The following is a 12,467-nucleotide window of genomic DNA, read 5'->3' as shown; positions in this document are numbered from 1 at the left end:
GAAAACTTTTAGGTTACCTTGTCCCTTGTCTTACCAACAAGAGGGTTTGTGACTCCTTGAACTAGTGCAAGATGTGGAAGTTGATTGCACTTGTTCTTGCCAAAATGATAAGAGTGAAGTATGTTGGCGGAGTCACCCTCAAGAACTCTCTAGTTCTTCTTCTTTTGGATCCACACCATCTTGATGGGAATCCTTGGAGTTGTAGTCGTACTTGATGAAGTGGAACTTGAAGTAGTCTTGGGAATCCACTTGACTAAGGTCTTAGGAGCTTCTTCAAATGCATCAATTTCCTCTTGAAGCTTGTCCTTGCCTTTTTGCTTGTAGTCTTGTGGTGGAAGATCATCTTGAGCTTGTGTCCCCTTGAAAGAAGTATCATACTTCTCTTGTTGAGGAACAAACTTTGTCTTGGGGTATTGATCTTCTTCCCACTCAACTCCATTGGCATTGAACTTTCGTTCAAAACCAACACCTTGATTCTTCCGGTGCATTCCTTGCTTGCGCACAATTTCCTCGAATTGCTTACACCCGGCAAGGCTTTTGTACACTCCTTTCTCTATAATTCCCTTCAATAAGCTATTTTTTTGCTCAAGTGTAACTTGGCTAAGAGAATCATTAGTGGAATCAAGAGAACTACTAGAAGCAACAATATTGGATTTAGCATGATCATTGTTACTGCTAGAGGAAGAATCTTTCTTGTTCTTGTTACTAGACTTGACTTGAGGCATGTAAGTGGATAAGAGTAAACGCTTGGCAATGTAAGAAGAACTTTTCTTGCGGAGATCATCATTGATTGCTTTTAAGAACTCATGCTCTTGCTCAAGATTGCGCTTTTCAAAGCGTAATTTCTCATGAGCTCTTAAAAGTTCTCGATGATCTTCGAAGATAGTTTCATGAGCTAACTTAAGAGTGTTTAGTTCTTTAGTTAGAGCCTCAATCTTCTCCTTATCATTGTCATTCGTTTTATCTTGATTAGCATGATTAATTTACGTTTCATCATACTATTCATCACTAGAGTTGTCAACAAGCAAATCATCACCTAACAAGTCATCTTCATCACTATTGAAACCAACATACTCGGGGTGTGTTACCTTAGGACCTTTGGCCATGAAGCATCTTGCAATTCCTTCATTTGGTGAGTCAAATATGTCATAGGAGTTGGTTGACACAAGTGCTAGACCGGCAACACCTTCATCTTGAGTATCTTCGGAGTCGGAGTGATAACTTCTCTCGGAGTGGCTGTCGGAGTCGGAGCCGGATACCCATTCACCAACATGAGCTTGATGTCTTCGTTTTGTGTAGCTCCTTGATGATTTTTCCTTCCTTTCTGAATCCTTGCTTCTCCGTGAGTATCTTCATTCATAACGATCATCTCTACTCCTTCTCTCTCTTGGTGGTGATTCTTTGCTTCTTCTTTTTGGAGAATCTTCTCTTCTCTTGTAGGGAGCCGTACACTCATTGGAATAGTGTCCGGGTCTTCCACAACTGTAGCAGTTTCGCCCTCGACTAGAAGATCTTTTGTCATTGTAGGACCTTGACTTGAAGCTTCTATCTTTGCTTCTACTCTTGTAGAACTTGTTGAAGTTCTTCACCATTAAGCTCAATTCTTCATGGAAGTTTTGTTTCTCACTTGATGATGTAGGGGCTTCACATGAGGCTTTGTAGGCACCACTTGATTTGTTGTGAAGTTCCTCTTTATCCTTAAGTGACATCTCATGAGCAACAATTCTTCCAATCACCTCCGTTGGCTTGAGATCTTTGTAATTGGGCATCATTTATATCAATGTGCACACGGTATCATATTTTCCATCCAAGGCTCTTAGAATCTTCTTGATGATGAATCTATCGGTTATCTCTTCACTTCCTAAGCCGGCAATCTCATTTGTGATGAGAGCAAGCCTAGAGTACATTTCAGCGACACCTTCACCATCCTTCATTTTGAACTTGTCAAGTTGACTTTGAAGCACATCCAACTTGGATTCCTTGACGGAGTCGGTACCTTCGTGCATATCAATCAAAGTGTCCCAAATTTCCTTTGCATTCTCAAGACGGCTGATTTTGTTGAATTCTTCGGGGCACAATCCGTTGAAGAGAATATCACAAGCTTGAGCATTGTATTGCAACATCTTCAACTCATCCGCGGTAGCTTCACGGTTTGGTTCTTTCAAATCAAAGAAATCACCTTGCAAACCAACACACACAATAGCCCAAACGGCAGGGTTATGTCCAAGAATATGCATTTTCATTTTATGCTTCCAACTAGCAAAATTAGTACCATCAAAGTAAGGACCTCTACGGTGATAATTTCCCTCGCTAGACGCCATACTCTCCTAGGTTGTGAAACCAAGGCTATGACCACCAAAAGCTATGGAGATCAAAGCAAATGGAGACCAAAGCTCTGATACCACTTGTAGGATCGAAAGTATGTCTAGAGGGGGGGGGTGATTAGACTACTTGACCAAATAAAAGCTTAACCATTTCCCAATTTTAGTTCTTGGCAGATTTTAGCTATTGTAGGACAAGTCAAGCAATCATCACACAATTCAAGCAAGCATGCAAAGAGTATATTGGCAGCGGAAAGTAAAGCATGCAACTTGCAAGAATGTAAAGGGAAGGGTTTGGAGAATTCAAACGCAATTGGAGACACGGATGTTTTTCCCGTGGTTCGGATAGGTGGTGCTATCCTACATCCACGTTGATGGAGACTTCAACCCACGAAGGGTAACGGTTGCGCGAGTCCACGGAGGGCTCCACCCACGAAGGGTAATGGTTGCGCGAGTCCACGGAGGGCTCCACCCACGAAGGGTCCACGAAGAAGCAACCACCCACGAAGGAAGCAACCACCCACGAAGGGTCCATGAAGAAGCAACCATGTCTATCCCACCATGGCCATCGCCCACGAACGACTTGCCTCACTAGCGGTAGATCTTCACGAAGTAGGCGATATCCTTGCCCTTACAAACTCCTTGGTTCAACTCCACAATCTTGTCGGAGGCTCCCAAGTAACACCTAGCCAATCTAGGAAACACCACTCTCCAAGAAGTAACAAATGGTGTGTAGGTAATGAATTCCTTGCTCTTGTGCTTCAAATGATAGTCTCCCCAACACTCAACTCTCTCTCATAGGATTTGGATCTGGTGGAAAGAAGGTTTGAGTGGAAAGCAACTTGGGGAAAGCTAGAGATCAAGATTCATATGGTAGGAATGGAATATCTTGGCCTCAACACATGAGTAGGTAGTTCTCTCTCAGAAATAGGATGCTGGAAGTGTAGGCTTAGTCTGATGGCTCTCTCCATGAATCAAGAGGAGGTGGAGGGGTATATATAGCCTCCACACAAAATCCAATCGTTACACACAGTTTTCCAATCTCGGTGGGACTGAATCAACAAACTCGGTCGGACCGAAAAGGTAAACCTGGTGACCGTTAGAGATTTTCGGTGGGACTGACATGCAACTCGGTAGGACCGATATGGTTAGGGTTTGGGCATAACGTAATCTCGGTGAGACCGATTACACAAACTCGGTGAGACCGAGTTTGCTAATAAGCTAACCAGAGAGTTGGTCAGGTAAACTCGGTGGGACCGATTTGCTCTTTCGGTGAGACCGAAAAGTTACAAAAAGGAAATAGAGAGTTTACACTGCAATCTCGGTGGGACCGATTCGCTCTTTCGGTGAGACCGAAAATTTACGAAAGGGAAACAGAGAGTTTGCAATCCCATCTCGGTGAGACCGAGATCCCTATCGGTAGAACCGAATTGCTAGGGTTTGGCAGTGGCTTATGACAAGTGAAACTCGGTGGCGCCGGATAGAAAGAATCGGTAGGACCGAGTTTGGCTTAGGGTTTAGGTCATATGTCGATATGGGAAAGTAGTTGAGGGTTTTGGAGCATATCACTAAGCACATGAAGCAAGAGGCTCATTAAGCAACACCTCATCCCTCCTTGATAGTATTGGCTTTTCCTAAAGACTCAATGTGATCTTGGATCACTAAAATATAAAATGAAGAGTCTTGAGCTTTTGAGCTTGAGCCAATCCTTTGTCCTTAGAATTTTGAGGGTTCCACTTTCACATCCATGCCATGCCAATCATTGAGCTTTCCTGAAATAGTCATCTTGGAATAGCATTAGCTCAATGAGCTATATGTTGTTATGAATTACCAAAACCACTTAGGGATAGTTGCACTTTCAGAATGCGGCTTCCAGGTCCTCCCAAGAACCGATTGAGTCTGCTGGCAAGCTGTTAAGCCAATTCCGGGACGGTCCCTTAAGTTTGAGTGGGAGGTATTTGATGGCGTGTAGATCATCACCGCGGGCCATGTGGATATGAAGGAGATAATCCTCGATCCATACCGCAGGATCTGTTGTGCCATCGTAAGATTCGATGTTTACGGGTTTGAAGCCCTCAGGGATTTTATGATCCATTACTTCATCTGTGAAGCATAGTGGGTGTGCGGCGCCTCTGTATTGGGCTATATCACGACGCAGCTCGAAGGAGCTTTGTCTGTTGAGTTCGGCCCGGCCGGATTTATTGCATCCGGAGTGACGATCACCGTCACGTTCCGTGGGGCGCCTGCGCGATCCATAGATTGATCTTGTTTGCCTTGCCTTGTCCTCCAGTACGTCGCACAGGTAGGGCGCATTTTCCCGTGCCTTAGCATGCTTAACGCGGCGTCGGGGCATGGCTTGAGTGGAGGGCCAAGGGGCCTCTCTGTCGCGGCCGCGAGGTGGCCGGTCGGCCATGTCGTGCGCTGGTGATGTAGGTGCTTCCTCCTCTAATCGGGGTAGCAGCCTGCGCTTTGGGTAACTCTTGGAGGGGCGTTCGAGTTCATACTCTTTGGCTGCAAGGACTTCAGTCCATCTGTCAGCTAGCAAATCCTGATCAGCTGTAAGCTGTTGCTGCTTTTTCTTGAGGCTGCTTGCCGTGGCCATAAGCCTGCGTTTAAAATGCTCTTGTTCGGCGAGATCCTCTGGCACGACGAACTCGTCGTCGTCGAGGCTTGCCTCGTCTTCGGAGGGAGGCGTATAATTATCGTCTTCAACCTCTTGGTCCGCCGCCCTCTCATGAGGGCTGGCTTCTCTGTCCTCCTATGCTGAATCTTGTTGGAGGGGGTAATCTTCGGCGCTATCTGGAGTAGTATTATCTCCCATGCCGGAATCACCGTTTTTGCTTTGGCGGGATTTAGAGCGGCGCCGCTGACGCCGGCGCTTGGGCTGTTTCTTAGAGGTATCGTCCCCTGCTGTTTGATCGCCATCTCCATCCTTTGCAGTGTCCACCATATATATGTCATATGACGAGGTGGCCTTCCAGCACCCTACAGGTGCTGGTTCTTGTTCATCTCCTGCATCGTCGTCAATGCCGTCGATGTCTTCGGAGTCGAAGTCAAGCATGTCGGTTAAGTCATCGACAGTGGCTACGAAGTGGGTGGTGGGTGGGTTTTGAATTTCCTCATCGTCCGTATCCCAACCTTGCTGACCGTAGTCCGGCCAGAGCTCTCCTGATAAAGAGAGAGAGACTTTAGAGAATTCGGGATGTCGCCGAAGGGTGAGTGCTGAAAGATGTCCGCGGCAGTGAATTCCATTATCGGCGCCCAATCGGATTCGATTGGCAGGGGCGCGGGGGGCTCGGAGTTCGGAGAGGAATCCGGCTCCTCGGAGTCACGGGCCATGCATAGTGCGGGGCTGGAGTTTGGCTCGATCGCCTCTGAGATCGCAACCCCTGAGGCAGCGTCCCACCGCTGATCCTCGATCGGCGCAGTAGGCTCCGAATCAATGGTCGGAACCGATGTGTGTGCGGCCTCCAAGGCGCTGTTCGGCGGCAGAGTTATATCATGCCCATCGAGACAGTGCTGCGCGCTTGGCTGTGGCTCGAATCCGTCGAAGATCAAGTCCCCGCGGATGTCAGCCGTGTAGTTTAGGCTTCCAAACCTGACCTGATGGCCAGGGGCGTAGCTTTCGATCTGCTCAAGGTGGCCAAACGAATTGGCGCGCAGTGCGAAGCCGCCTAAGACGAAGATTTGTCTGGGAAGAAAAGTCTCACCCTGGACTGCATCGTTGTTGATGATTGAAGGAGCCATCGGGCCCAAAAGCGACGACACAGAGGAACTCTCAATGAAAGCACCAATGTCGGTGTCAAAACCGGCGGATCTCGGGTAGGGGGTCCCGAACTGTGCGTCTAGGACAGATGGTAACAGGAGACAAGGAACATGATGTTTTACCCAGGTTCGGGCCCTCTTAATGGAGGTAAAACCCTACGTCCTGCTTGATTAATATTGATGATATGGGTAGTACAAGAGTAGATCTACCACGAGATCAAGGAGGCTAAACCCTAGAAGCTAGCCTATGGTATGATTGTTGTGTATGAAGTTGTCCTACGGACTAAAACCCTCCGGTTTATATAGACACCGGAGAGGGTTAGGGTTACACAAAGTCGGTTACAATGGTAGGAGATCTTGAATATCCGCATCGCCAAGCTTTCCTTCCACGCCAAGGAAAGTCCCATCCGGACACGGGACGAAGTCTTCAATCTTGTATCTTCATAGTCCTGGAGTCGGGCTGAAGGTATAGTCCGGCTACCCGAACACCCCCTAATCCAGGACTCCCTCACGCACACACACACCAAAGGAGTACTACCAACTGCTGATAATGGCAAAAGTAAAACTTGGCCAAAACCATTTGGTCAGAAGAAATACAAAGAAGAAGGGAGCAGCTGGACTGGTTAAAGCAACTATGACCAGGAAAAGAACAAGGACTCGACTCTGCCGCAACCGCGGCCATACCACGCCAGCGTGTCTCCGCTGCCGGACCTCACCTCGTCGACCCACCGAAGAATTATTCATTACAAAATGACACATTATACCGCGGAGATGGAGGCATACCAACATCATTCGGCACAGGTGGTCGCTGTCATTCAGCGGACTCCCACACCAGCTTCCAACTCCGTGGCCGTCTCTCACGACCGCACCGGTTTACAATGCCACGGACGACTCGCCCGTCCGCTTTCTCGGCCGGTTCACGCGTCCACACCGGCTTACAGTGAGGAGGATAACTACTGGTCTGATGTATCAGGTGAAATCCATCCATTATATTTTTATATTATATATTGCTTTCTTTAAAAAGAGCAATTACCCCGGCTTGCGATATTATTTATGCAGGAGCATACATCAAGCTCGGTGAATATATCCGCAAGCCGCCATTCTGCAGACCAGTTTACATCAACATGATGTGGTTAACTCGCCCGTCCGCACTGGCTTACAATGCCGTGGCCAACTCATCTTTCCGAGCTGCCTCTGATGTTGCGGTCGTCCTTGTCGTCTGTCTCTCGCGGCCTGGTCTACATCAACATACCGGGCCGCACCTGTCTGCATGAGCTGTTTATTAAGTATGAGCAAGTCACAGCTTGGGTAACCCGGTTTTCTTTCAAATTGGAGGCAAATTATCATCAACCGCCGTCTGCACTAGATGGCTCAATGGGCAGGCGCACAAGTCGCCGCCACTATAGTTTGGTTAAACTTCAAATCGCCAGTTGGAAGGAACCATTGGCCAAGTTGCTGACACAGCTCATACGGGATCATTTATAACCCGTCGCAGTCACCTCAACCTTCCGTGGATTCACATCGTTCTATCAACATCAATGATATACAAGTTATGCCGGTTTATATCACGGTCAAATATGGGGAGTCTCAAGCCAACTCCTCGAGTCACCTTTGAGACTCGGGGGCTACGATGACATGACTCAGCAAATCTTGCCAGTTTCAGCCGGTTTAAGAGCCCTAGGACGATGGAGGGAAAGATAACCCGGTCCCGGAGGCTACTGTTATATTGATGAAAATTTAAAGGCCGTCAGAAAATTTCTGGCTTAGAAAGTATATGACAGTTACAAAATCCCGGCTCAACAAACAAGATCTAGGTCATCAGAAAGGATTCCGGTTTAAAATCCGGCTGAAGGGAAGTCAGTCTCACTGAAGCTCTCAAATATCCGGTTTACAGTCCGGTTCAAGGGAAATCTGTTCTCCCACAGAGCTCTGAAGTGCTCAAATCCGGTTTAACAATGTCCGGTTCAAAAAGGAATTAACTTCTCGCAAGTTCGAGTTTAAAGGCCGTTAGAAAATTTCTGGCTGAAAACGAAGATTCCGGTTTAAAATCCGGTTCAAGGGAAAGATGTCTCCCACAAAGCTTTGAAGCTCTCAATATCCGGTTCAAAATCCCGGTTCAAGAAGAATTTATCTCTTGCAAAAAGTTAAAATTTGCCGAAGAGGACCTGCTGCCATGATGCGCGGTTCAAACATGGGTATCCCACCTTATTGGCCTATCATATTATTGATCACTTGGGAGCTTGGTCATGTCTGAACTATAGTCACACCTCTTGATCGGCTCAATGCCACAGCATCACTTGGGGGCTTTGGTCGAACCCGAACCATAGCCACGCCTCTTGATCGGCGTAATGCCACAGCATCACTTGGGGGCTTGGTCATGTCTGAACCATAGTCACACCTCTTGATCGGCTCAATGCCACAGCATCACTTGGGGGCTTTGGTCGAACCCGAACCATAGCCATGCCTCTTGATCGGCGTAATGCCACGATGTCATTTGGGGGCTTGGTCATGTCTGAACCATAGTCACACCTCTTGATCGGCTCAAAGCTCATTTACAATGGTTTTATTTTGCCTTTGTTTGAGTTCTGTTCTCTTTTTTGATAAAGATTTTTGTTGTTGCTTTTTAAATCGGCGTTAACAACCCGGTTCGACTGTCAATACAAGTTGTCAGTACATGATCAAATCATAATCCGGAGACTATCAGCCCGGTCTGGTTTGACTACAAGTCACCAATATTATATATGGTTAATCCGGTGTTAACCACAAACCCGATACAGTTTTATCATAAACCGGCACAATATGGAAGGAGTTATCAGTACTCAAAATTTGGGTTATTACCCCTATTACAAAAAGTTGGTAAACCAACGATGTGATTCAATTACACAGGTATGATATATTTCATATTTGATTATTCTTAAGTGCAGCCTTGGTTATAAACCTGGGTTATATGTTGCGCATTATGACTCGTCCGGCGGTAAACCGCCAGGACACTTTAAACTTGTTGTATGCAGAAACAGGTTGAATAAAGCATGATTATAAGTCACCGGTGTTTATTAAACCGGCCTAGCTTTCGACTATATGTTGCCAGTATGATGATAAATTATCCGGTGTTTATTAAACCGGCCTGGCTTTAAGACGATAAATCGCCAGTATATGATGAGAAATTATCCGATGTTTATTAAACCGGCCTGGCTTTGGACTATAAGTCGCCAGTATATATTTGGATTGTGCCATTGGAATCATGCGCTTATAAATCATTGGGTTATATTATTCAAATAGCCAAACTTGGCTGAATTTTCATTATGATATTAATGAATAAGGTTTTCATACCGGATTATATTATCTTGAATAGCCAACATGGCTGGATTTTATTATGGTTATTAATAACCGGTATTATTGAGGATTTCAAGGTTGCTTTAGCGCAATGGCTATTATTTTATCAAAGGATATGATTTATTCTACAATGGAAGGAATAGTCCCGAGTCGCTGCAGGCTTATGACCCGGCACTTGGGGGCTACATTATTCAACTTAACATTATATCAAATATGCAAGTCTCATGTCGCTGCAAGCATGCACCATGACACTTGGGGGCTAATGCAAAGTCATGTTTATTAGTCTTATTGAAGACCCGACTGATCAGATCATAATGGGCCGACCCTTGGAGGCTACCAATTGCTCCTGTCAACAATTCAAGGTACATAATTTTCATCTATTATTGAAGGATCCACTGCTCAGTTGGTAAAGCACAAAGCTCTCAACCTTGTGGACGTGGGTTCACGCCCCATGACGGGAGTTACATAATATAATGTTATTCCCAATGGAGTATATATAAAGTCCCAGCTCAATATTATCTTACTGAGCCGGCCCTTGGGGGCTACACGTTGCTGTTACATTCTACATGATCATATTTTTAAAGTCCCTGCTCATTATTTGCATAATGACCCGGCCCTTGGGGGCTACACTGGTTGAAGTTTTTATGAGCATCAGGAAATTACAAGTCCCAAGTTGCTGCAAGCATGACAACCCGACACTTGGGGGCTACATAATATGGAGTATTCAGTTTTTACTAGTGACTGGGATGAACAGCATGGATTTCTTCAAAATTAGCAGTATTTATATTGAAGCAAGTCTTAAGCCATCACTTTGTTCTTCACAAAGACTTGGGGGCTACAGGAACCGGTGTCTGCAACAATCATGACCCGGAATTATCAGTTTTTATAACCCGGCAGTTTTTGGCAATGATAAACCGGCAAGTTCTGCATCTTCAAACCGGTAGAATATCAGATGAGTATTTCAAGACCAATATTTCTTAAACCGGCGCTTTGGAAGCCGACTCAAGTGGATTATTCTTCACAATATTTCTCTGTGACAAACCAATGTCAGTAAAATTGATTATAAGGCTGGCCTATTGACCCGGATTTTCTAGATGAAGGAAATGACAATTGGACTTAAGGATAATCAGGTCCCGGCTCAGGAGAGTATTTAACCCGGAGCACAAGGAATTAAGGATGATCAGGTGCCGGCTTATAAGAATTTTTAATCCGGAACACAATCTGTCAAATTTGTTCTTGTGTTTGTTTACAGGATCAGTTTAACATGGATAAATCCAAATTAAACTGGGGGCTAATGTCGGGGATATACCCCGCGGCGTAACCCGGCCGGAAGTATAAACCGGCCGGACTTGGCGATTCACCAGGGACCCGCACAGACTAGACGGTTTACAAGACCTGACTCAACATTATGATTCACTGGTAACCCGGCGGGCGGGACAGACGGTGACAAGGCCTAAGGCCCAGAAGGCCGGTTCATGTTATGCTGGGCCGGTTTAAGAGGAAGGGCGTGAGAAATATTTGTCTTACAAGGAGTTAAGACCTGGACTTGTATCCGGTTTGTGTTAGAGATAGACTAGTCCTAATCCTAATAGGACTCCACATGTAAACCGCCCCTTCAACATATATAAGGAGGGGCAGGGCTCCCCAAAGAGGGAACAAGCAAGAAGAAACAATCTTAGGGCTAGACACAAAGAGGAGAGCCGGTTTACGGCGACTCCCCATGAGCGTAATGAGATCTAGCCTCAAACAACATGTAGGGTTATTAATGGATGATGTTTCCCGGGGCCCAAAGCTGTCTAAATCCTTGCCTTGTGCGTTGATCCGCCCTGCGTCTCTCATCCCAATCAACCCCTCTCAAGCTACCACATAGATGCGCTGGGCTCACGACTAAGTCCTCACCCTAGGACGTCTGCCGTGACAATTCCACGACACTGGCCATAGCTGATCCACAACAGACCTCATGGCGCGTCCGAACAACCTATTCAGTTCGGCCCATTCGGCTAATTGGTCAGTCAATGAAAGCGGACGCTTGGGAGAATGGAATTGTGTCCAAAACAGCTGGTCCACTTCACGGTCCGTCTGACCTTGGAAGTACTTGGCCGCATCAGCAGCGCTCGCCGCCAAATCCATATACACATCCTCCGAACTCCACAGCCGATCCAGAGGGGCATACCATGGATCTTCGAACTTCCTCCGCAACATAAAGGATTTACCAGCTACAATATCCCCGGCTTCCCGCATCTCCTCCTTCTTCGCCCTCATAGCAGAGCGGATGTCTTTTCTTGTCACAACAGCCTTCTCAAGGTCCGATGCCTTCACTAGGTTTTCCTTTTCAAGAACCCGGCAACGGTCAGCGGCAGCTTTTAATTCTATCGCCATCTTGGCCATCTTATCTCGGCTCTCGCCATGCGCGGCCTTCTCGGCTTTCAACTCTTTGGCCGCCTTCATAGCAGCCGCATTACCAAACCTCGCTTGTTCCTTGGCTCGGGCAAGTTTTGCCCGCAAGGCTTCAATAGTGGCAGCTCCATCTGCAGTCACAACATATTAAAGATACTGGCATCATGCCGCTCTTACTATGTGGCGTTTACCAGATAGTGACACTTACCCTGTGCCTCGTCAAGCCTTTTGTTAACAAGCTCGATGTCGGCGTCTTCCGCATCCAACTGCCATTTTAAATGGGCAAACTCGCTAGTCCTGCTAGCCACCGGAGCTTCCATCACCTGCACACAGAGGCAGTATGGTTATTACCGGGGAATATGATCCTCTGTTCGTCGTTGTTTCCGATGACAACCAGAGTCTCAGGGACTACTATCTACATAGGGCACACCTAGCATGTGCAGGACTATCATACATTATTTTAGGTACCTCAAAGCCTGTCAGTAGACTCATAAAAGCTTCTTGCAATCCGCTTTCAGCGGACGAGATTCTCTCCATCACCGTATTCATCAGCATATGGTGTTCATATGAGATGGCCGCTCGCCCCACCAACCCCCTCAGAACATCCGATCGCACATCAGACGGTGTCGGACTCTTTTGTCTGCTCTCTTC

This window comes from Triticum urartu, chromosome 2A (assembly GCF_056163025.1).
Source record: "Triticum urartu cultivar PI428250 chromosome 2A, HENAU_Tu73, whole genome shotgun sequence".
Taxonomy (NCBI): domain Eukaryota; kingdom Viridiplantae; phylum Streptophyta; class Magnoliopsida; order Poales; family Poaceae; genus Triticum; species Triticum urartu.
Note: the sequence above shows the minus strand (reverse complement) of the source record.